The sequence below is a fragment of the Bombina bombina genome, chromosome 4, assembly GCF_027579735.1.
Source record: "Bombina bombina isolate aBomBom1 chromosome 4, aBomBom1.pri, whole genome shotgun sequence".
NCBI lineage: Eukaryota > Metazoa > Chordata > Amphibia > Anura > Bombinatoridae > Bombina > Bombina bombina.
Window position 1 is genome coordinate 82,943,339 of NC_069502.1, and position 25,761 is coordinate 82,969,099.

The following is a 25,761-nucleotide window of genomic DNA, read 5'->3' on the forward strand; positions in this document are numbered from 1 at the left end:
GTTTTGTGAGCAACTCCAGCCTTTGACAGATTTGCTGCTATAACAGTATGTAGGAATATTGGCAGCAGAACAATTGGTATTTTATGTTGTCTTGAGGTCAGTTAATTCTGAATGTTTCTGGGTATGCAAAGAGCACATTTCATTCTGACTATTTTATCTTTATAAGTTTGTGAAATAAAAAGCACAGCCCCAGGGAGGTATAAGTCTGGATTTGTTCTTCTCTTCTCATTAGCACAATATATATTAAAATATGTGAAATTAAACAATCGGCTGAGACTGATGATCAGTCATTTTTAATAGCTTGAGGGACTGACTGTTGTGTGGTGATGGATGATGTTTTGGGGCACAGGCTATCCTATTGTCATTGCACCTTGATGGAAACACAGCCAGCACTAGTAGCCTGATGATCTAAACCTTGGTGGAATTATCGTAAAAAAGGAGCAATCTCTGCGAGTGCCGAGATGTCTCCTGTTGAAAATATAGGAACTCGCTTGAAAGGGAGACTTCGCACCATGGAGCGAAGTAGGCAGTCAGCAGAAAGTATAAATCATAGCACGCTGCTTTCTATTTATAGCGTCTTACAGTCACCTTTATTTTTGTATGCATGTGTTTTTCTATTAGGGTTATAAGTATTTTGAGTGTTTTGAGAAAAGCTTCCCACCTTTTAGTTTACGAGATAAAACTGTGAGATCCGTAGTGCAAAAATCTTTACAGAATTACTTGGATTAGAGAGACAAATTCATATACGCCCATGGAACTCCCATGTTCAGCCTATTTTACAAAATAACAATTACGCAACACATCCAGTGTACTTAAATTATGATTTACACTGTGCATATTTGATATGATTTATTCCTGAGTATTTTACAAATAAATTTGACATTTTTGATAAAATACGATTTTTATTGAAGAATTTTGTTACAATTTTTTTGTATGAATGGTTCAATTATTTATTGTGTAAGATTTTTAAAATATGAATTTTGTAATGTATGTATCTGCTCCTCATATGAAAATGACACCCCTTAGTGAGACACCCTATTTTCAGGGTAAAATGTGGGTAAAATCATTCCACCAATGAAATAGAATTGACGAGCATTCTTTAATAATCTCACTAGCACAGAGACCTTTAGATCATCAGGCACCTGGTCTCTATAATGGCTTTTGGCACATTATTAAAGCATGGTCAGTACAAGGACACACTAATAAAAAAATGTTTTAGCTAAACTCAAAAACAGAAGTCTAAAAGGTGTTAAGCGTAACCCTATTTATTTAACAATTAACATTTGCAAAATGTATAGATGAAAATTTTGAAACTGTCAACTCTAATTGGATGCTATAAATGACTAATTTTGTGAATGCAGCTTTTACCAGTGATTGGCACAAATATATTAAAAAATAATTAAATCTGTCAAAATCATACATTTAGTTAATACATTACTCTCCACCATTTTATACCGCTTTATATACTTAATGATTAATTAAGTATTACTTTAATGAATTTAATAGATTTTCTATTTAGATTTCTTGTTATCATCATTTAGAGTCCCATTTTCTTACAGACAAAAACAACCCTCCAACTGATGCAGCTAGTGCAAATGAAAACCCAACGGCTGCATGGTGCGCTTTTTTTATTTATTATTTATTTATTTTTATTTTTGTTAAAGGGACACTAAAGTCAAATTTAAACTTTCATGATTCAGGTAGAATATGCGGTTTTAAGAGACTATCCAATTTACTTCCATTATCAAATTGTGCACTGTCTTTTTATATGCTTTCTGAGGTACTGGCTCCTACTGAGTATGTGCAAGACATTACAGTGTAAATGTATACATGAGTCTGTGAATGGCTGGTGGCTGTCACATGGTACAGGGAACTGGCAAATTGAAGTGCATTTTTAAATTTGTCAGAAAAAATAATCTGCTCATTCAGGCTCGCCTGAAACAGCAGTTAAGAAGCAGTGATCTTAAGACCGCTGCTCCTTAACTAAACCCGCCACAGGGGGCAGCATTGCACAAGCAGTTCACTAGCTGTTGGGATTCAGCGATGTCTGGCGGACATGATACGCTACAGCATATCATGTCCACCAGACATTAGTAAATCGGCCCCTAAAGCTCAATTGCAGCCATTAATCACCCCTTTAAATTGCATCTTTCCAGCCCCAGCTGCTGCAGCCCACCGGTATATCTCCTGTTATCCTGGTAGGCCAATCCGACCTTGACTGTATACTGCTGCCATACATTCCTAGATAGACACTACAGTTGTCCCAAAAAAGTTGTCCAGGACACTGAATCTTGGCTCCTCAGGGACCTTTATTGCTGCCTTCAGGGATTGCATCTTGCGTATTAGTATCAACCTTGACATTTTGCTTTATAGGTAAACTAAAGTTTGAATTTTTCATAGCTGTATGTACTGAGTTTTATTTCAAAATAGTAAACAATTGTATTTCATGTTAAACTGCCTCTGATCCAAAGGCAAAAGCACTTGGCTGCATAATGCAATAAAATGAAACATAAAGCAACCCCATACAAGGCAAATATCATATAAAACTAGCTCAGATGACTAATACAAAGTACAAAAGGCCCAGCGGTAATTCTCCATTGTGTTTTGTTTTTTTTTCCTGAAAAAATAATAAATGCTGACGGTCTCTATCTGAAGATTAAAGGTGATAAAATAAATTGGAATGCCAGACCATGGAGCAAGAGTACACAGGAACATTTACCTAATGTTTTATGGTCTACCCCTGGAGGACCAACAGAACAGATAATGTAGAACATCAAAATGAACTGCACATCTAGAAAAAACTGCTTAGGGATGTTTAACTCTTAGTTGCTTCAAGTTTTACAGTATAGAGAGAAAGAAAATAGTGATTGAGAAACTGAATCTTCCTGTATACAGCAGGCCAGTGATTTTCAATCATAGTGTCAGGACACTTTGGGGCTTATAATGCTCAGCTGATAGTATCAAAGAGAATTAGGGCTGAGGATTTAAATGTACACACTTCTGTATTGGTATGTTTTTTAAGAATACAAATACACTTTCTTAATCTTGAAATGCTTTGAAGACGTTTCTTAATTTACATTGATTTGTTGTTATATTAAACTACTTGGGGTGTCAAAAAGTGTGTTCTGCAAGGGGAAGGTTGACAACTGTTGCCTTAGGGCTAGGGAATTCTCTAATTCCTGCAGAGCACCCTGTCAACAAGCATACCCCATGAGAAGGGGGGTAATATACCACTATCACTCTTTTCTGATGTTCCCCTTTGATTTACAAATAAAAAATAAAGTTAGAATATGTACTGAATGCCCAAAACAATATAACATTTTGCTACCTTTATACTTAATTAAAACCTCAGAAGAGATACATGTCAATGCATCCACCTTGATGACAGTTAAATACCCATGTGAGATCTAAGAAGAGATACATGCCCCTTCAGGTCTATTTATACCAAGTGAGACCTCAGATCAGATACATGCCCCTTCAAGTCTATTAAAACTAGTTATATACCCAAGCGAGACCTCACATCAGATGCATGCCCCTTCAAGTCTATTTATACCAGTTATATACCCAAGCGAGACCTCAAGTCAGATATATGCCCCTTCAAGTCTATTTATACCAGTTATATGCCCAAGCGAGACCTCAAATCAGATACATGCCCCTTCAGGTCTATTTATACCAGTTATATACCCAAGTGAGACCTCACATCAGATGCATGCCCCTTCAAGTCTATTTATACCAGTTATATACCCAAGCGAGACCTCAAATCAGATACATACCCCTTCAGGTCTATTTATACCAGTTATATACCCAAGCGAGACCTCAGACCTCACATCAGATACATGCCCCTTCAGCTCTGTTTAAACCAGTCATATACCCAAGCAAGACCTCAAATCAGATACATGCCTCTTCAGGTCTATTTATACCACTCATATATCCAAGCGAGACCTCAAATCAGATACATGCCCCTTCAGGTCTATTTATACCAGTTATATACCCAAGCGAGACCTCAGACCTCACATCAGATACATGCCCCATCAGCTCTGTTTAAACCAGTGATATACCCAGACGAGACCTCAAATCAGATATATATGCCCCTTCAGGTCTATTTATACCAGTTATATACCCAAGTGAGACCTCAAATCAGATATATGCCCCTTCAGGTCTATTTATACCAGTTATATACCCAAGCGAGACCTCAGACCTCACATCATATTCATGCCTGTTCAGCACTGTTTAAACCAGTTATATACCCAAGCGAGACCTCAAATCAGATACATGCCCCTTCAGGTCTGTTTATACCAGTTATATACCCAAGCCAGACCTCATACCTCACATCAGATACATGCCCCTTCAGGTCTGTTTAAACCTGTTATATACCCAAGCGAGACATCAAATCAGATACATGCCCCTTCAGGTCTGTTTATACCAGTTATATACCCAAGCGAGACCTGAGATCTCACATTAGATACATGCCCCTTCAGGTCTGTTTAAACCAGTTATATACCCAGGCGAGACCTCAAATCAGATATATGCCCCTTCAGGTCTGTTTAAACCAGTTATATACCCAAGCAAGACCTCAAATCAGATACATCCCCCTTCAGGTCTGTTTAAACCAGTTATATACCCAAGTGAAACATCAGTTCAGAAACATGCCCCTTTAGGCCTGTTTAGACCAGTTGTACAACCAAATAAGACCTCAGATCAGATGCATGCCCCTGTCTGTTTATACCAATTATTTACCCAAGTGAGACCTCAGTTCAGATACATGCCTCTTCAAGTCTGTTTAAACCAGCTATATACCTAAGTGAAACATCAGATCAGATACATGTCCATTTAGGTCTGTTTATACCAGTTGTCCCAACTGAGACCTCAGATCAGATTCATTCCCCTCCATGTCTGTTTATACCAATTATTTACCAAGTGAGACCTCAGACCAGATACATGCCCCTTCAGCTCTGTTTATACCAATTATATACCTAAAGGGAATCTCAGATCAGATACATTACATGCCCCTTCAGGTCTATTTAGACCAGTTATATACCCAAGTGAGACCTCAGATCAGATATATGCCCCTCCATGTCTGTTTAGACCAATTATTTACCAGAGTGAGACCTCAGCTCAGATACATGCCCCTACAGGCCTATTTATACCAGTTATATACCCAAGTGAGACCTCAGATCAGATACATGACCCCCCCCCCTTGTCTGTTTATACCAATTATTTACCCAAGTGAGACATCAGATCAGATACATGCCCCTTCAGGTCTGTTTATACTAATTATATACCAAAGAGAGACCTCAAATCAGATACATACCCCTTAAGGTCTGTTTAAACCATTTGTATACCCAAGTGAGACCTCAGATCATTTACATGCCACTTCAGAACTATTTGTACAAGTTTTATACACAAATGAAACCTCAGATCAGATACATGCCCTTCAAGCCTGTTTATATCAGTTATATACCCAAGTGAGACCTCAGATAAGATAAGTGCCTATGTATCTCTCTTTATGATAGTTATATACCCAAGTGAGACCTCAGATAAGATACATACATTTTAAGAATAGTAGAATTCACTCATGTTACATAAAATATTAAAATAAAAAGAATTAGACACTGAATAAGTAATGTAAAGATTATATCATGTGTGTGCGTACACTATTTTACTGTATTAAGATTACTATTGCCGTGGTACTAAAAATATTATTTTATTATTATTATCGGTTATTTGTAGAGCGCCAACAGATTCCGCAGCACTATAAACAAATGCGGAGTACAACAAAACAATTATAGGGATCAAATGGGTAGAGGGCCCTGCCAAGAGTTGCACTGTTGTAGTCAGCTCTTAAAGGGACAGTCTACACCAGAATTTTTATTGTTTTAAAAGATAGATAATGCCTTTATTACCCATTTCCCAGTTTTGCATAACCAACAAAGTTATATTAATATACTTTTAGCCTCTGTGATTACCTTGTATCTAAGCCTCTGCAAACTGCCCCTTTTTTCAGTTCTTTTGACAGACTTGCAGTCTAGCCAATCAGTGCCTGCTCCAAGATAACTTCTTGTGCACGAGCACAGTGTTATCTATATGAAATACGTGAACTAACACCCTCTAGTGGTGAAAAACTGTTAAAATGCAATCTGAAAGAGGTGGGCTTCAAGGTCTAAGAAATTAGCATATTAACCTCCTAGGTTAAGCTTTCAACTAAGAATGCCAAGAGAACAAAGAAAAATTGGTGATAAAAGTAAATTGGAAAATTGTTTAAAATGACATGCTCTATCTGAATCATGAAAGTTTATTCTGGCCTAGACTGTCCCTTTAAGAAGGTGATCTACAAACAGCTGGACTCTTAGGCTTACATGCTAAGGGGGTTCAGGGGATAGCAATAGAGGAGAGGAACTGGTATAAAGAAAGGTTAGTGTAGGTTTATGCATCCCTGAACAGTAGAGTCTTTAGGGAGCACCTGAAGCTTTTCAAAAAATATATCTAAATATACCAGCATATATTTTAAGCACTTACTAGTAGGTCACCAGTGATTTCCCATTTATGTATCAGCCAGTGGTAATAGCAGGGGTTTAAGTTAAATAAATATTTCATACAGTGGCCCCAATTTATTATTATAATTATTTTTTATGTTCCTTTAATCAGTGGCATTTAAAGATTCTTAAGGTTGGTGGGGCTTAAAACGTCACCACTTTTAACTCCCCAAACTCCATCCCTTTGGTCCTTAAAGGGACATTCCAGACAACATTGGAATCCACATGGATGCATTTCAGTTTTGAATAGAAGCATTTTTGTAATAAATATGTATTAGCTAAAATGCTATAGCTGTTTCAAAAGTGTATTCAAATCTGCACCGTGCACCAGCATTTCAAACACGGCACTTCCTCAGGGGCTTAAGGTGCTTGTACCATCTGGTAATGACTCAATTTGGTAATTGCTGACTTGATACAAGCCCCACTGGTGTTCTATGCAGCTGCAGTATTTAAAATACTGGTGAACTTTTAATATCTAGCTATATTTCATATGCAGGTGAAGAGCAAAACGCTAACACTAAAACAGTGATAACTTTTACATGAAGCATTGTTGACAATACATGTATATTGCAAATATGTTTTTATTCAACTATGTAATTAATCTATGTGCATTTCAATTTTGACCGGAATGTCCCTTTAAAGGGACAGTCTAGTCAAAATTAAACTTTCATGATTCAGATAGAGCATGCAATTTTTAACAACTTTCCAATTTACTTTTATCATCAAATTTTCTTTGTTCTCTAGGTATTCTTTGTTGAAAGCTAAATCTAGGTAGGCTCATATACTAAAATCTAAGCCTGTGAAGGCAGCCTCTTATCTCAATTTGACAGTTTCTTACAGCCAGACAGTGCTAGTTCATGTGTGCCATATAGATAACATTGCACTGACTTCCGTGGAGTTATTTTTGAGTCAGAACTGATTGGCAAAAATGCAAGTCTGTCAAAAGAACTGAAATAAGAGGGCATTCTGTAGAGGCTTAGATACAAGGTAATCACAGAGGTAAAAAGTATATTAATATAACCGTGCTGGCTATGCAAAACTGGGGAATTGGGTAATAAAGGGATTATCTATCTTTTTAAACAATAACAATTCTAAAGTAGACTGTCCAATTGACCAAGATTTGTTTAGTTAAGAAAAGGTTACTTCCTGTCTTGACCACCATCTTTTTTAACTACCTTTTTTCTATTATAATTTCCATCTTTCTCTTTTTCCCTCTCTTTCTCCTCCCTGCTGATCTTTAACAACCCCCTTTGTTAAACAACCCCTTTAACAAACCCCCTTGTTCCCCTTTGTATCTTGCAATATCTACCACCCCCCATGCCTTTTTGTTTACCTTTTGCTCTCCCCACTCTATATTAAAGATGGCTGAAGCTGATATTTTTCTTGGCACAGCAGGTGTAGGAAATAAGAGAAAAGTAAACATATACTACCTATTAATATTATTTTCGCTACAGAATGTACAAAATATTTATGCAGTAGATTGAAACTATATGATAAAACACAAGAAAACTCTACTGTTCACATAGAGTACACTAGAGGCAAAACGGTAGCAGCACAATATCCAAGCAGTTAGTAGTCTTATAGTAATGTATAAACTATATAGTCCTTACAAGGGAACAAGTAGTGTAATAACCTATGATCTGAATAGAGAAACATAAGTCTAGTCCTTCATTTGATAGCATTATTCATATATCCCTTACACAATAAGGATCTCCTCATATATCTTCATGTTAGGAAATGGCTCCATACCCTGCCCCTCAGGGGCGGAGCTACCGGTGGTGCAAGTGAAGCCACTGCACCGGGGGCTGGGGGGCCACATAGGAGTGAAAGCCAAAGAGGAGTCTGTCAGGGAAGGAAGCTTCATACAGTAGGTGCGCTAAACAGGAGGTACCGTGAATGCTGCAGGAGCCTGGGGCCAGCTAGGAGGCATTGGGATAGCACGCTGGTGAGTACAGAGCTCTAACCTAATACATCTTAGCGCTGCCCCATCTCTGGCAGCAAACAGTACCTGCAGTTTAGTGCGCCTATGAAGCTTCCCTTCTTGACTCCAGTTTAGTGTGCCCAGACTTTTACCGATCAGACTCATCCAGTGAGCGCTGTGGGCACACAGCACATCCATCAGACTCATCCTCGGACTGCAGCAGACAGATGGAATAGGATGCTCAGCAAAAGCAAGGCCCCTTCTCTCCTCATCGAACTACTGTTGGTCCCAGGGAAGCCAGTCCTCTGCACTGCAATTGTTTATTTTTTATAGCCACACGCATGCTTTATTTGACCCAGGTCACCATATGAAATCTAATCCTTTGTAATTGGCATCAGCTTTATCATGTCCATCCAGTTCTGTATCATTCTGAGATTTGCTGCTGGACAGAGAAATCATTTTGTCTTGCAGGATTAGACCATGAGGTTAGACCATATTGTGAGAGGAGAGTGTGATGTATAACCTCAGGCTTGTGCAACCGAAGGCCAGGACCAATAGCTGCCCTACAAGGCATATGACCTGGCCCTCAGTTCTCTAAACTGAAGTATATGCAATAAAAATAATATAAATACTCGTTCCTGGTTTACACACTCAGTATTCACAGCAAAGGTACCGATCATGGAACTGTAAGAAACAGAGAGTTGGGGATGTTTGTATCTGGATGTGAATAAGAGCTGGCTAAGGCATTGCTTATCAGAAGGGCGTTTATATATAGGTACAGTATGGATTTTCGCTGTACTTGGCAGTATTTTTATAGTTACCACTTGGGCCCTCAGAGTGAAAAATAATGTCAATGGTTTTCCCATGTGAGATGGTTGATCATAAAAATCTAAAAAAAAGGAGTATTTCAAGATGCAACACTAAGGGTGTTATCTCTCTTGTGGCTAAACCTATACGAATGTTTAACAGTCCTCTAATACTGTTAACCTACTTTATGTCAAGGTATTTGAAATATTATTAAATAATATATAGAAGTATATTTATCTTTATTTAATAAATCTGTGGATGTGCACATGGTCTGTAGACAAAGGTTTGTTTCTGGGAGATCTCACACACTCAATATGCTAAATTATGCAATTGTATAATTTAGCAAGACACTGAAATATAACACAGTTTCTTTAACCCTCTGCATGATTGCCTGGGAACAAATGTTAAATGACAACATGCTGATACTTAGAGCAGGATACATTCCCATATATTGGTTTCCTCCAAGGAAGATGCCGATCCGTCTGAGGAGATGTGAAAAATACAGGCATTTTTCAAAAGGGACGGGTAATTAGCACAGATTTATTTGAGTGGCTCATGCTGTGCGAGTACTAACCCTGGGAAATACCAGATGTGGTGATTAAGATAACACAGAGAAAACACAGACGTTGTGTCGGGGGTTAGAATAACACAGTGAAGACAAATGGCTTACATTATGATTTCAGAACAACTGTATATGTTTTAATGGACATGAGATGTGTGTGTGTGTATATGTATATATATATATATATATATATATATATGTATATGTGTATGTATGTATATATGTATATATGTGTATATTTTGAAAGCATGAATATCTTAGCCTCTGTGTGTTTAAGAACATGAATAGATGTTTATGGACCTGAAGAGAAGTGATCATTAACATTTATTTTTATTTCAGATCTACATGGACAGGATTTATGTATTCAGGAAGAAACACACAGAAATGTCACGTACTATATCTGGGTGAATGCAGAATATCAGGAGTTTTAAATACTACCAATCTGGAGATATAAAAATAAGCTGTTATTTGCAAAGAAATGCCAGAATACTGATAAAATTATAATGCATTTTAAGCTAATAACTAGCAGTATTAAATTACCTTAATATAATAAAATGTTAATAATATAACATATTTGGTATCAGAATAATCAGAAAAAATAACCTAATATTAACCATCTGTAATTGGGGTTATATATATTTAATGCAGAGAGTGTAATCTGATTAAATAACCACTTTATGAAAATAATTAAGTTGTTTAAAAAAAAAAAAGTTCAGAAACGCTGTATTGTATTGCTATGTTGTACTGTATGCTGTCACCCGGTGTTGCCACGAGAGAACTACAGCCAGAAAGATTTTTGGCTGTTGGAAATGGGATATCCAGTTATCCAATAGAGGGACAAGGTTTCGAAGGGCCACCCATATTTCACACCAATGATTAAACTATATAGTGGATGCAGAAGGAAGAAGAGGGAGACTGGCTACAGTTTTTGAACTGACTGAAACTGTTTTGCGTGGGACACAGTCAAACTACAAAAACAAAGTGGGCCATATTTCTCCTATTCCATTGCAATTACACTTATTTTATATGAGGTGTGAAAAATCTTGAAGTTGGATCTCATTTTGGTAACGTATATATATATATATATAGAGTATAAGAAAAGGGCTGCTAATTACATGTGATATTTTAAAGTCACTGCAGTTTAAAGATACAGTTTTCTGGGTTTTGTAAGATAAGTTATATGCATAGTTAATTTGTATTTAATAGATTTAAAGAAGCAGTGTGTTTTTTTTTTGTGTTTTTTTCAAGTTAGCATTTCACAGCCTATGCCTATATATATATTGTTTAAATCTGCATCTGATTGACCAAGTAACTCATCTATGCAAGTTCTGATATTGTCAGTTAATTTTGTATTAGGATAAATTGCAGTTAAATAGCAGAATATATATATTATCCTATTGTTTTATAAACACTGTTTAGAATTGTATTGCTTGGATGTTAAAGGTTTTTAGTCCCATTGTGTTAAATAAATAAAAGGCTGAATTGTGAAGGTATATCTTTCTGGGTTTTGTAAGAAGGATAGCATATCTTAAGAGTTGGTTTTAACGCATATAAATTTTGTTTCATTTCCTTTTATTGCGAATATACTTCAATATGTTTATGGATATTAACTAAATAAAAGAATTCAGATATTTATATTAATTGTATGGTCTAGTAGATGCATGGTTGATTAGGGTTTCAATTTTTAAGGAAAATTATTTTAAGATTGTGTTTATAACCCTGCCATAAACTTATATATTATTTGGATAGCACTACTAAGATTTTCATAAATATAGTGACATAATAATTGGAGGCACCGCTGAGATTTATTAGTATTCCATCATATTTGATATAATATATTTGTAAGTAAATAGAAATTATTATAAAAGAGAGAAAAAGTTTCATATTTCGATATTAATATTTTGAAGATATAATTTTTGAAGAGTTGAAATATTGATTTTCATATTTCGAGATTGATATTAATATCTTGAAATATTATTAAATATTAATTTTGAAAAATTGATAAAAATATTAATTTTTCATATTTAAAAATTAATCAAAAATATTAATTTTTCATATTTTCAAAGTTAATCAAAAATATTAATTTTTCATATTTCGAAATATTAATTTTTCATATTTCAAAATTAATAATTTTTTTTTTTTTAAATATAATTTTTTTTTTTTCTTCTCTCTTTTTATTGGCAAAAATTGTATTAGCGTTTTAGTTTAACTAAATACTAAACCAATACAATAATGTCTGTAGCCAGAAGTGACTCATTTAATTCTATACATAGCAATGAAATTGGTCCCATAACCATACCTATTACTAAAGGTCAGGTCCTTAAGAAAGATATCTTAAGTTACCTTAAAGGGAAGTTTAATATTGCAGGTGAATTAAATGATTTTGTGGATATGCTTGAAACTAGGGCTAAAAATATTACCGTTAATAATAATATGTGGAATGAAGAGAATGAATTCTTCCAGGAATTATTAATGATTAATCAATGCAAAGATCCCAAAAAGCGAGAAGAACTAATACTAAAATCTTGGCCCCTTTTAATATGCATAATTGACGAAATGTCGTTTTGTGTCACAGACAAACGATTGCAAATACAGGAGCTAGAAAATAGTACTCGTTCCTCACGCAGACGCGAAGAGGGTTTAAAAACAGCCAAAAATAAAATGGATGAATTTGCCCAAAACCTAGCCACCTTAGATAAGCACAATATGGACTTAATCGCGCAGATACAAGATTTAAATAAACAGCTTGCGCAAAGCCAGAGAGAATTAAGCGATTTAAAAAGGTCATATCGCCATAATGAAAACCCCTATATTAGCAATGAGAATAATACAGATAATGCTAACTCCTTTAGCGAACGCGTCAGGGACGAGGTACGAAAATATATAGAACAACATAGACAAATGACCCCTAACGGGTCAGAAATAGATTTCCCAAATAGACAATCCCCTCAGGATGTAAATCCAGAGGACAGCTGTAGCGCAGCTGATGCGGGGGAGGGAAACTCTAACAGAGAATCCCAAAATAAGTCTGATAAAGTCTATGATTCCCATAAAATAATCACCTTCGTACAACGCGCAGTACCTATATTCTCCAATAAGGGAACAACATCTGTAATTGATCATTTACAGGCTTTTGAAAATGCGTTAGCTATAATGAATGTTACAAGTGAGAAATTGAAAATTGAATTTCTGCCTTGGGTATTTGACAGTAAACATCACAAATTCTTTGCTTCACTAAAGGATTTGAATATTCATTCCTGGAATGGGGTAAAACAACAATGCAGAAAAGAATTCGGGCAATATCGCACTAAAACTGCCGCGAAAATAGCGGTATATGGTTTAAAGTGTCGTGCGAATCAGAGTCCAATTGAATTCCTTTCTGTATTGAAAAATGCGTACAGTATGGCTGAAGATAATCCCAGATTTGATGGCTCAGAATTTGTAAATTTATTTTTTGAAGCATTGCCTACACCCATCAAAATTAACTTAGCTAGAGATTTTGATGAGGACTGCTCATTGGAATGGCTGATCAAAGAGAGTACAAAATTATACTCTATTCAGCAGTCCAGTGAGCAGGGGGTTAAAAAGGAATCAAAACCCAAAATTGTAGCAGAAACTAGGGTGTCACCTAAACCCCTCAATTTGGAGTCTAAAAACAGAACTTATGCAGAGGTGGCCAGTCAAAACAGGCCATCTCCACAGAGGTTTAATTCCGCCCCTCCCCCTACACAGGTTGAGGCGCAGGGAGACTATAACCAAAGTGGGGGACATAATCAGGTGAATAATTACTCACAAAGAGAATACCCACCAAATAATTGGTATCCACGCAAGGGTAGATACAATAGACGGCGAAGATATTCTCAGGGTAACCAGACACCCCAGGTATATAATGCTCCCCAAAGTACTAATGCTGAACAAGCTGAACCCCAGGGGCAACCACGCCAGAATAGAAATAACGGCCCTGATTCTGAGGGAACCCAATGGTCCAGGAATCAGTACAATGGGGCACCAGAAGATAGGCCCAGGGGTAGAGGTAACTTGTACAATCAGGTAGATATGCTGTTTACCCAGATAAATCAGTTGAGCGAACAAATCGCTAATATGAGTCAAAAATCTATGGCTCAGCAACCGAACAATACTTTTTTAGGGGTACAGCCAGTGGTCAGCAGTGGACCACAGGCACAGTCATAAATACTGCAGTATCACCTGAAGGGGAGGGGAGAGATATACAAAATGTAATAATAAATATCAATGATACTAATCATGTTATCTCCCCACAGACCGGAAACGGACGATTTGGCCGTGATGACAAGCAACCTCATCCGGGAAAAGTTAACAAATCTCTTCCCTTGCAGCTCTCTCCTAACCTTATCTCCACAGATGCAGTACAAAAGAATCCAACCGACCCTGTCATAGAGGAAACAGGTAGGTATGAAGGTTCCTCTGAATCGAATGACACGGCGAATTCAGGTAACACGTGGCGAAGCCCACAGATGTGTGAGAATGCCAATTTTATGTGTGAAATGGTAGAAACTGCAGGAAGATATTATGTATTAGTTGAGCTGCAAGATTCAGTCTCCAACCCTATCAGGGGATTAATTGACACTGGGTCACAGGCAACTAGTCACAGGCAACTATCTTATCCCACAGGTACTACACACAGCTAAATGAGCTAACACCCCACAAACCTAAAATAAGAGAATTTGACGGTTCTCTAATAGGTGTTGGGGGTGACTCCCTAAAAGTTTACGGTACTGCATGGTTAAAATTTAAATTGGGGAACAGGGTCATAAGACACCCTGTCATTATAGTGGATATGCCAACTGATCGTTTAATTATTGGTAGTGATCTCCTGAAATGATTAAGCACCATAATTGATTGCATAAATAATGTAATTTGGTCACAAGTTAAACGACCTATCAATTATGAAAAATCTGGTATATCTCACGCCCGACATAGCTGTCACGTGGTGGAAGAGAAACCAGATGCTGTGGAGATTCATTTCAGGAATAACTCTGTACCTGAAATCACTATTCTACAAATAGATGATCAGACTCCTTTTAGTGGCTCTGATGGTAATACTTTTAAAATTTCTTCTGGAAAGATAGCGAATATTTCCCTAGATGGCGATGTATTAACCATATCACTCCACAAGGGGGATCATAAAATCCCTAAGGGGGGAGGCCACGCTCAATACCTCACAGGGATTGAGAGAGTTAAAGAGGATCTATTTATCCCTATACAAGTGCATGACCTTGGTAAAACAAAGTATGCTAAAATAAACTTAAAACAGGAAGCTAGCTATATAAGCGAAGGTTTATTAGCGCAGATAGCTGAACCTAAAGTGATTAAATATCTTTCTCCCCAAGACCACTGTGTCAACGGCCTGGATGACAGGTCTGAAAGCTATAACATCACAGCTAAGTGCTTATTATCTATCTCTATAGGTAATAAGTCAGTGAAGCACCTGTTTTTAGTTTTAAATATTCCCCATAATCAAATATACATTGGCAATGATATCTTACATAGATATGCCATACAAATAGATTTGATTAATTCTTGCCTCTGGAGCAGGTTAAAGGGGGACCCTGAAGTATTTCAGGATGAAAATGCAGCCCTGAAATCAAACCAGCAATTGCCATATGCCGTGAATATGCAGGTATCTAGCGATGTTATAATTCCTGCTGGGGCTGATAAATTTCTTTTACCCTTACAGGTAAAGAGAGGTCAGAAATTAAAAACTTCTGAAACACTGATTTGCCTCTCCCATAGAATACAAAATCTAGGTGTCACAGTGACTTACACTCCTATGGTGAATATTGGAACTATTCCAATACATATTATTGTACATAACATGACCCCACAGGATATAACCTTATCCAAGGGAACTGCCATAGGATATGCACTGGAATCAAGTTATTACACTTTTGGATTCCAGAATAACGTAATTGGGCTAATACCTGAAGGATACCTAACTGAAGAACAATTAATAGAACAATCCTTTGCATCCATGCCAGAGGGTCTATTTAATATTCAGTCTATTTATCCCTTCAGCTCAGGGGAAGGCATCTGTAAGATTGAAGAAGCCTCTCTAGTGTTTGATCAGCCAATCAAACAGCAAGATTACCCCAATACCCAGAGTCATGGGAGCAATGTAAATTATAATCAAGGGGATCTCACCTCTAGGTTGGAAGAAGCCTATGAAATAGGACAGCCTGAAATCTTTCCAGGATTTCAGCAAATAGTCGAAGAGCAAATATCCTTAGCTAATGGCTGTTCCAGCGATGATGAACGCCAACAGCTGCGAGAACTCCTGATGGAGTACAAGGATATTTTCGCTAAGGATTCTTATGACTGTGGTACTACAGACTTGCACATTGCAAGGATACAAACAGATCCTAATGCGCCACCTGTATTTGTCAAACAATACAGACTTCCCTTAGCCTCATATGATTCTCTTGCAGAGATCATAAGGCATTTGGAAGAAAGAGGTATTATCAGACAGGTGCACAGCTCTTATAATAATCCTATTCTAGGTGTCCTTAAGCCCAATGGACAATGGCGTTTGTGTGCTGACTTAAGACAGCTAAACAAACGAGTATACATGTCTGGCTGGCCTGTACCATACATTGACCAGTGCCTAGCACAAATGCAAGGATCCAAAATATTCACTGCCATTGATTGTGCACAGGGATATTGGACCATAAAGGTACATGAAGAGGACCAATATAAGCTAGCATTCTCCTTCCAAAAGGCTCAGTATGCATTCCAGAGACTTCCATTTGGATACATAAATTCTGGACATGAATTTGCTGTATTCATGCATAAGGCTATGCCTGACACACTGGAAAGGGGGACCTTATCTTATGTTGATGATGTTTTAATCAAAAGCACAGACTTTGAAAAACACATCGCAGAGCTTAAACACGTCCTCAGCCAACTTAAAAGGTCAGGTGTCAAATTATCCCTGCAAAAAGCTCAATGGTGCCGCACTCGTGTAAACTTCTTGGGACATGAAGTTACCTCTGACGGATTAAATCCCCAGAAGAAAAAGGTGGAAGCGATAGTGAATTCTAAAAACCCAACTAACTTAAAGGAATTGAGATCATTCCTGGGTATGACGAATTATTCTCGCAAATTCATTGATAATTATGCGGAATTAGCTAAACCACTACTACTTCTTCTAAAGAAAGATGTGAAATGGCACTGGAGTGAGTCTCAAGAGACAGCCATCAGAGAGCTGAAGAGAAAACTCACTCAAGCACCTTGCTTAGCGTACCCTGAAGGTGGCAAACCTTTCTACTTAGAAACAGGGTACACAGATGTAAGCATGAGTGCTGTTTTATACCAAAAGCATGATAATTTGAACAAAGCCATTGCTTATGCGAGCAAAAATCTATCCCCAGTAGAAATGAAATTTAGTGATTGCGAAAAAGCCCTCTTATCTACTGTATGGGCTCTACAAAATTTCCGCAGCTATATACAGGGCGAGAAAATTATTGTAGAGACGGCCCACCAGCCTTTGCTATATTTGCAGAGTGAGAGAATAAGAGATGGGAATTTGTCTAATAGCCGCATAACAGCGTGGACTCTTTCCTTGCAAGGCTGGCCATTAGAAATTCACTACAAGCAGAATAAAAAGAACCCAGTCGCACAGGGGCTTGCTGAGCTCCACGACTGTACTGCTAGAGATCCTGGGGAAGGATTATCAGAAGATGATTTTCTGGAAGAACAATTGCTTTCCCCATATAAAATGTACAATGAGGACCATTGTCAAACATTACCTTGGGTATATGTTGATGGTTGTTCTTACCATGCCACTATTGATAATGAGCGCAGATTAGTCGCTGGCATTGGTATAACTGGGGCAAACGGATTCTCAAATATATCTGTAGGTTTCAACATTGGACCAAGAGCCAGTCAAGTTGCAGAACTAACTGCTGTTTTCAAAACCATTGAAATGGCTATTGAACATGGTATTCATGAATTTGTGATCATAAATGACTCAAATTATGTGCGTGACAGTTTTGTTGAATACCTGCCAACTTGGAAAAGAAATGGCATGCAGAAAAGCAATAACAAACCAGTCAAGCATGGCAAGTTGTTCTGCGAGATTGATAATCTGGTAGTATCCATTGATTTAACCATACACTGGAAAAAGACCAAGGGTCATTCCAGAGTTCTAGGTCCTGATAATGAAGGAAATTACCTTGCGGACTCATTAGCCAAACAAGGAGCCATAACTGGAGAACTCCTTAATATTGACCATTTAATGGGTGCAAATCAGGTAGAAGCCATTACCAGAAACCAGGCAAAACAACAGAGTGAGCCTAACTTGGTACAATGGAGTCAGGATTCTCCTAGTGAGGACCTGATCACTAGTCAAAAAGAAGACCCCATTGTAGGCATCTTCTATAAACACATAGAAGATCCTGAAAGCAACCCCATCTCAAAAGATGATTGTATTGGCAAGGAAGATCTTAGAATCTTAATAAAATCTAAATCACAATTCAAGTTACAGGATGGTTTGTTAATTAGAACCTCCAAAACTGGCATCCAGCAGTGGGTAGTACCCACCAAGTTCAGAGGTCTAATGCTTCAACATGCCCATGATGCTCCCACATCTGGTCATCGGGGTGCCAAACTCACGTATGAAATATTGCGTGATTATGCTTTTTGGCCACACATGTTGAAAGATGTTCAAACCTACTGCCAAGGGTGTTTAATCTGCCCACAGTTCCAACCCACTGCACCAACGCATAGAGCGCCATTGCAGAAAAGGGGGATGGTAATGCCATGGTCAGATATACAAATTGATTTTATTGGCCCAGTAACAAGATCATCAAGAGGTAACAAATACATGTTAACCGTGACATGCCTGTTCACTAAATGGGTAGAGTGCATTAGTGCACCTAACAATAGTGCTGAAACATGTGCAGCATTGCTCATCAACCATGTATTTTCCAGATTTGGTTTGCCCCAAAGAATCGAATCAGATCGGGGGACCCACTTCACTAGCGAAGTGATGACCAAAATGTGGAAAATACTAGGGGTTAAAAGAAAGCTCCATATTGCTTATAGAGCTGCCTCAAGTGGTGGTGTAGAGCGTTACAACCAGTCCATTGTTAAAATCCTCAAAAAGTTTGTGAGTGAAACAGGTAAAGACTGGGATGTAAAACTACCTCTAGTCTTAATGGCATTAAGAGCAACTCCAAGTAGTGCTACCAAAATGTCACCTTTTGAGCTGATGACTGGTAGAATAATGGTTTTACCTCAGCATCTACTGTACCGTACATCAGACCAAAACTTGATAAACGCTGCCAATACACATCAATATGTGGAAAACCTAAGAAAACACCTGCAATATGCCTTTGCATTTGCTCAAAGGAATTTAGAAAGAGCCGCAACTGCCACTAAAACCTATTATGATCTCAAAACATCCAAAAAGGAGTATGAAATAAATGATAAAGTTTATCTTTATAACTTTGGAAGAGATCAGGTTAGGGAGAAGAAATTTCTTCCCTCATGGAAAGGTCCTTTCGTCATTACTGACAAAATATCTCCAGTGGCCTATAAAATAAGGATCCCCAAAAATGAAAGTTTCATAGATAAATGGGTCCATATCAATCAATTACGAGCGTGTCATCCCAGATCCCAACTACAAGTCATAGAGGGAGAATGAAGTGTCATATCCCCAAATGAACTAAAGACATACTGTAGTTTAAAGATGCCTAACTGATAAACATGAAGGTTCAAAATTGACAGACTATCTACATAGAAGACTGTCCATGATGTGTACGGTCAACATCCTCACCAAATACCACTAACTTTGATCCAATTCAAATACATGTGTCCTACATATTTTTGAATTGGAAAGGGGGATTTATGTCAAGGTATTTGAAATATTATTAAATAATATATAGAAGTATATTTATCTTTATTTAATAAATCTGTGGATGTGCACATGGTCTGTAGACAAAGGTTTGTTTCTGGGAGATCTCACACACTCAATATGCTAAATTATGCAATTGTATAATTTAGCAAGACTCTGAAATATAACACAGTTTCTTTAACCCTCTGCATGATTGCCTGGGAACAAATGTTAAATGACAACATGCTGATACTTAGAACAGGATACATTCCCATATATTGGTTTCCTCCAAGGAAGATGCCGATCCGTCTGAGGAGATGTGAAAAATACAGGCATTTTTCAAAAGGGACGGGTAATTAGCACAGATTTATTTGAGTGGCTCATGCTGTGCGAGTACTAACCCTGGGAAATACCAGATGTGGTGATTAAGATAACACAGAGAAAACACAGACGTTGTGTCGGGGGTTAGAATAACACAGTAAAGACAAATGGCTTACATTATGATTTCAGAACAACTGTATATGTTTTAATGGACATGAGATGTGTGTGTGTATATATATATATATATATATATATATATATGTATATGTGTATGTATGTATATATGTATATATGTGTATATTTTGAAAGCATGAATATCTTAGCCTCTGTGTGTTTAAGAACATGAATAGATGTTTATGGACCTGAAGAGAAGTGATCATTAACATTTATTTTTATTTCAGATCTACATGGACAGGATTTATGTATTCAGGAAGAAACACACAGAAATGTCACGTACTATATCTGGGTGAATGCAGAATATCAGGAGTTTTAAATACTACCAATCTGGAGATATAAAAATAAGCTGTTATTTGCAAAGAAATGCCAGAATACTGATAAAATTATAATGCATTTTAAGCTAATAACTAGCAGTATTAAATTACCTTAATATAATAAAATGTTAATAATATAACATATTTGGTATCAGAATAATCAGAAAAAATAACCTAATATTAACCATCTGTAATTGGGGTTATATATATTTAATGCAGAGAGTGTAATCTGATTAAATAACCACTTTATGAAAATAATTAAGTTGTTTAAAAAAAAAAAAGTTCAGAAACTCTGTATTGTATTGCTATGTTGTACTGTATGCTGCCACCCGGTGTTGCCACGAGAGAACTACAGCCAGAAAGATTTTTGGCTGTTGGAAATGGGATATCCAGTTATCCAATAGAGGGACAAGGTTTCGAAGGGCCACCCATATTTCACACCAATGATTAAACTATATAGTGGATGCAGAAGGAAGAAGAGGGAGACTGGCTACAGTTTTTGAACTGACTGAAACTGTTTTGCGTGGGACACAGTCAAACTACAAAAACAAAGTGGGCCATATTTCTCCTATTCCATTGCAATTACACTTATTTTATATGAGGTGTGAAAAATCTTGAAGTTGGATCTCATTTTGGTAACGTATATATATATATAGAGAGAGTATAAGAAAAGGGCTGCTAATTACATGTGATATTTTAAAGTCACTGCAGTTTAAAGATACAGTTTTCTGGGTTTTGTAAGATAAGTTATATGCATAGTTAATTTGTATTTAATAGATTTAAAGAAGCAGTGTGTTTTTTTTTGTTTTTTTTTCAAGTTAGCATTTCACAGCCTATGCCTATATATATATTGTTTAAATCTGCGTCTGATTGACCAAGTAGCTCATCTATGCAAGTTCTGATATTGTCAGTTAATTTTGTATTAGGATAAATTGCAGTTAAATAGCAGAATATATATATTATCCTATTGTTTTATAAACACTGTTTAGAATTGTATTGCTTGGATGTTAAAGGTTTTTAGTCCCATTGTGTTAAATAAATAAAAGGCTAAATTGTGAAGGTATATCTTTCTGGGTTTTGTAAGAAGGATAGCATATCTTAAGAGTTGGTTTTAACGCATATAAATTTTGTTTCATTTCCTTTAATTGCGAATATACTTCAATATGTTTATGGATATTAACTAAATAAAAGAATTCAGATATTTATATTAATTGTATGGTCTAGTAGATGCATGGTTGATTAGGGTTTCAATTTTTAAGGAAAATTATTTTAAGATTGTGTTTATAACCCTGCCATAAACTTATATATTATTTGGATAGCACTACTAAGATTTTCATAAATATACTGACAAAAATAAAAATGAAAGAAAATAGGAAGCGCTAATGTAAGCTGAGAGAAATATATATTTATATATAGTTAAAAATATGTGACTAGGGGGTGATATAATAAGAATGTGTTTACATACGGCTAGATTTAGAGTTGGGCGGTAGCCGTGAAAACCAGCGTTAGAGGCTCCTAACGCTGGTTTTGGGCTACCGCCGGTATTTAGAGTCAGTCAGGAAAGGGTCTAACGCTCACTTTCCAGCCGCGACTTTCCCATACCGCAGATCCCCTTACGTCAATTGCGTATCCTATCTTTTCAATGGGATCTTTCTAACGCCGGTATTTAGAGTCGTGGCTGAAGTGAGCGTTAGAAATCTAACGACAAAACTCCAGCCGCAGAAAAAAGTCAGTAGTTAAGAGCTTTCTGGGCTAACGCCGGTTCATAAAGCTCTTAACTACTGTGGTCTAAAGTACACTAACACCCATAAACTACCTATGTACCCCTAAACCGAGGTCCCCCCACATCGCCGCAACTCTATTAAATTTTTTTAACCCCTAATCTGCCGAACGCACGCCGCTGCCACCTACGTTATCCCTATGAACCCCTAATCTGCTGCCCCTAACACCGCCGACCCCTATATTATATTTATTAACCCCTAATATGCCGCCCCCAACGTCGCCGCTACCTACCTACACTTATTAACCCCTAATCTGCCGACCGGACCGCACCGCTATTATAATAAAGTTATTAACCCCTAATCCGCCTCACTCCCGCCTCAATAACCCTATAATAAATAGTATTAACCCCTAATCTGCCCTCCCTAACATCGTCGACACCTAACTTCAAGTATTAACCCCTAATCTGCTGATCGGAGCTCACCGCTACTCTAATAATTTTTTTAACCCCTAAAGCTAATTCTAACCCTAACCCTAACACCCCCCTAAGTTAAATATAATTTTATTCTAACGAAAAAATTAACTCTTATTAAATAATTTATTCCTATTTAAAGCTAAATACTTACCTGTAAAATAAACCCTAATATAGCTACAATATAAATTATAATTATATTGTAGCTATTTTAGGATTAATATTTATTTTACAGGCAACTTTGTATTTATTTTAACCAGGTACAATAGCAATTAAATAGTTAATAACTATTTAATAGTTACCTAGTTAAAATAATTACAAAATTACCTGTAAAATAAATCCTAACCTAAGTTACAATTAAACCTAACACTACACTATCAATAAATTAATTAAATAAAATACCTACAATTATCTACAATTAAACCTAACACTACACTATCAATAAATTAATTAAATACAATACCTACAAATAAATACAATTAAATAAACTAACTAAAGTACAAAAAATAAAAAAGAACTAAGTTACAAAAAATAAAAAAATATTTACAAACATTAGAAAAAAATTACAACAATTTTAAACTAATTACACCTACTCTAAGCCCCCTAATAAAATAACAAAGACCCCCAAAATAAAAAAATGCCCTACCCTATTCTAAATTACAAAAGTTCAAAGCTCTTTTACCTTACCAGCCCTTAAAAGGGCCCTTTGGGGGCATGCCCCAAAGAATTCAGCTCTTTTGCCTGTAAAAAAAAAACATACAATACCCCCCCCAACATTACAACCCACCACCCACATACTCCTAATCTAACCCAAACCCCCCTTAAATAAACCTAACACTAAGCCCCTGAAGATCTTCCTACCTTGTCTTTACCTCGCCGGGTTCACCGATCGGTCCAGAAGAGGGTCCGAAGACTTGATCCAAGCCCAAGCGGGGGGCTGAAGAGTGACGTCCATCCTCGGGCTGAAGTCTGGATCCAAGCGGCGGCTGAAGAAATCCATCATCGCGCTGAAGTCGGAAGTCCATCATCGGGATGAAGTCTTCTATCAAGCCGCATCTTCAATCTTCTTTCTTCCGGAGCGGAGCGGAGCCATCTTCTTCCCAGCCGACGCGGATCCAACCTCTTCAAGCGACGCCTACTAGCCGAATGACGGTTCCTTTAAATGACGTCATCCAAGATGGCGTCCCTCGAATTCCGATTGGCTGATAGGATTCTATCAGCCAATCGGAATTAAGGTAGGAAAATTCTGATTGGCTGATGGAATCAGCCAATCAGAATCAAGTTCAATCCGATTGGCTGATCCAATCAGCCAATCAGATTGAGCTCGCATTCTATTGGCTGATCGGAACAGCCAATAGAATGCAAGCTCAATCTGATTGGCTGATTGGATCAGCCAATCGGATTGAACTTGATTCTGATTGGCTGATTCCATCAGCCAATCAGAATTTTCCTACCTTAATTACGATTGGCTGATAGAATCCTATCAGCCAATCGGAATTCGAGGGACGCCATATTGGATGACGTCATTTAAAGGAACCGTCATTCGGCTAGTAGGCGTCGCTTGAAGAGGTTGGATCTGCGTCGGCTGGGAAGAAGATGGCTCCGCTCCGGAAGAAAGAAGATTGAAGATGCGGCTTGATAGAAGACTTCATCCCTATGATGGACTTCCGACTTCAGCCCGATGATGGATTTCTTCAGCCGCCGCTTGGATCCAGACTTCAGCCCGAGGATGGACGTCACTCTTCAGCCCCCCGCTTGGGCTTGGATCAAGACTTCGGACCCTCTTCTGGACCGATCGGTGAACCCGGCGAGGTGAAGACAAGGTAGGAAGATCTTCAGGGGCTTAGTGTTAGGTTTATTTAAGGGGGGTTTGGGTTAGATTAGGGGTATGTGGGTGGTGGGTTTTAATGTTGGGGGGGTATTGTATGTTTTTTTTTTACAGGCAAAAGAGCTGAATTCTTTGGGGCATGCCCCGCAAAGGGCCCTTTTAAGGGCTGGTAAGGTAAAAGAGCTTTGAACTTTTGTAATTTAGAATAGGGTAGGGCATTTTTTTACTTTGGGGGTCTTTGTTATTTTATTAGGGGGCTTAGAGTAGGTGTAATTAGTTTAAAATTGTTGTAATTTTTTTCTAATGTTTGTAAATATTTTTTTATTTTTTGCACTTTAGTTAGTTTATTTAATTGTATTTATTTGTAGGAATTGTATTTAATTTATTTATTGATAGTGTAGTGTTAGGTTTAATTGTAGATAATTGTAGGTATTTTATTTAATTAATTTATTGATAGTGTAGTGTTAGGTTTAATTGTAACTTAGGTTAGGATTTATTTTACAGGTAATTTTGTTATTATTTTAACTAGGTAACTATTAAATAGTTATTAACTATTTAATAGCTATTGTACCTGGTTAAAATAATTACAAAGTTGCCTGTAAAATAAATATTAATCCTAAAATAGCTACAATATAATTATAATTTATATTGTAGCTATATTAGGGTTTATTTTACAGGTAAGTATTTAGCTTTAAATAGGAATAAGTTATTTAATAAGAGTTAATTTATTTCGTTAGAATAAAATTATATTTAACTTAGGGGGGTGTTAGGGTTAGAATTAGCTTTAGGGTTTAAAAAATGTATTATAGTAGCGGTGAGCTCCGATCGGCAGATTAGGGGTTAATACTTGAAGTTAGGTGTCGGCAATGTTAGGGAGGGCAGATTAGGGGTTAATACTATTTCTTATAGTGTTATTGAGGCGGGAGTGAGGCGGATTAGGGGTTAATACATTTATTATAGTAGCGCTCAGGTCCGGTCGGCAGATTAGGGGTTAATAAGTGTAGTTAGGTGGAGGCGACGTTGGGGGCGGCAGATTAGGGGTTAGTAAATATAATATAGGGGTCAGCGATGTTAGGGCAGCAGATTAGGGGTACATAGGGATAATGTAGGTGGCGGGGGTGTACGGAGCGGCTGATTAGGGGTTAAAAATAATATGCAGGGGTCAGCGATAGCGGGGGCGGCAGATTAGGGGTTAATAAGTGTAAGGTTAGGGGTGTTTAGACTCGGGGTACATGT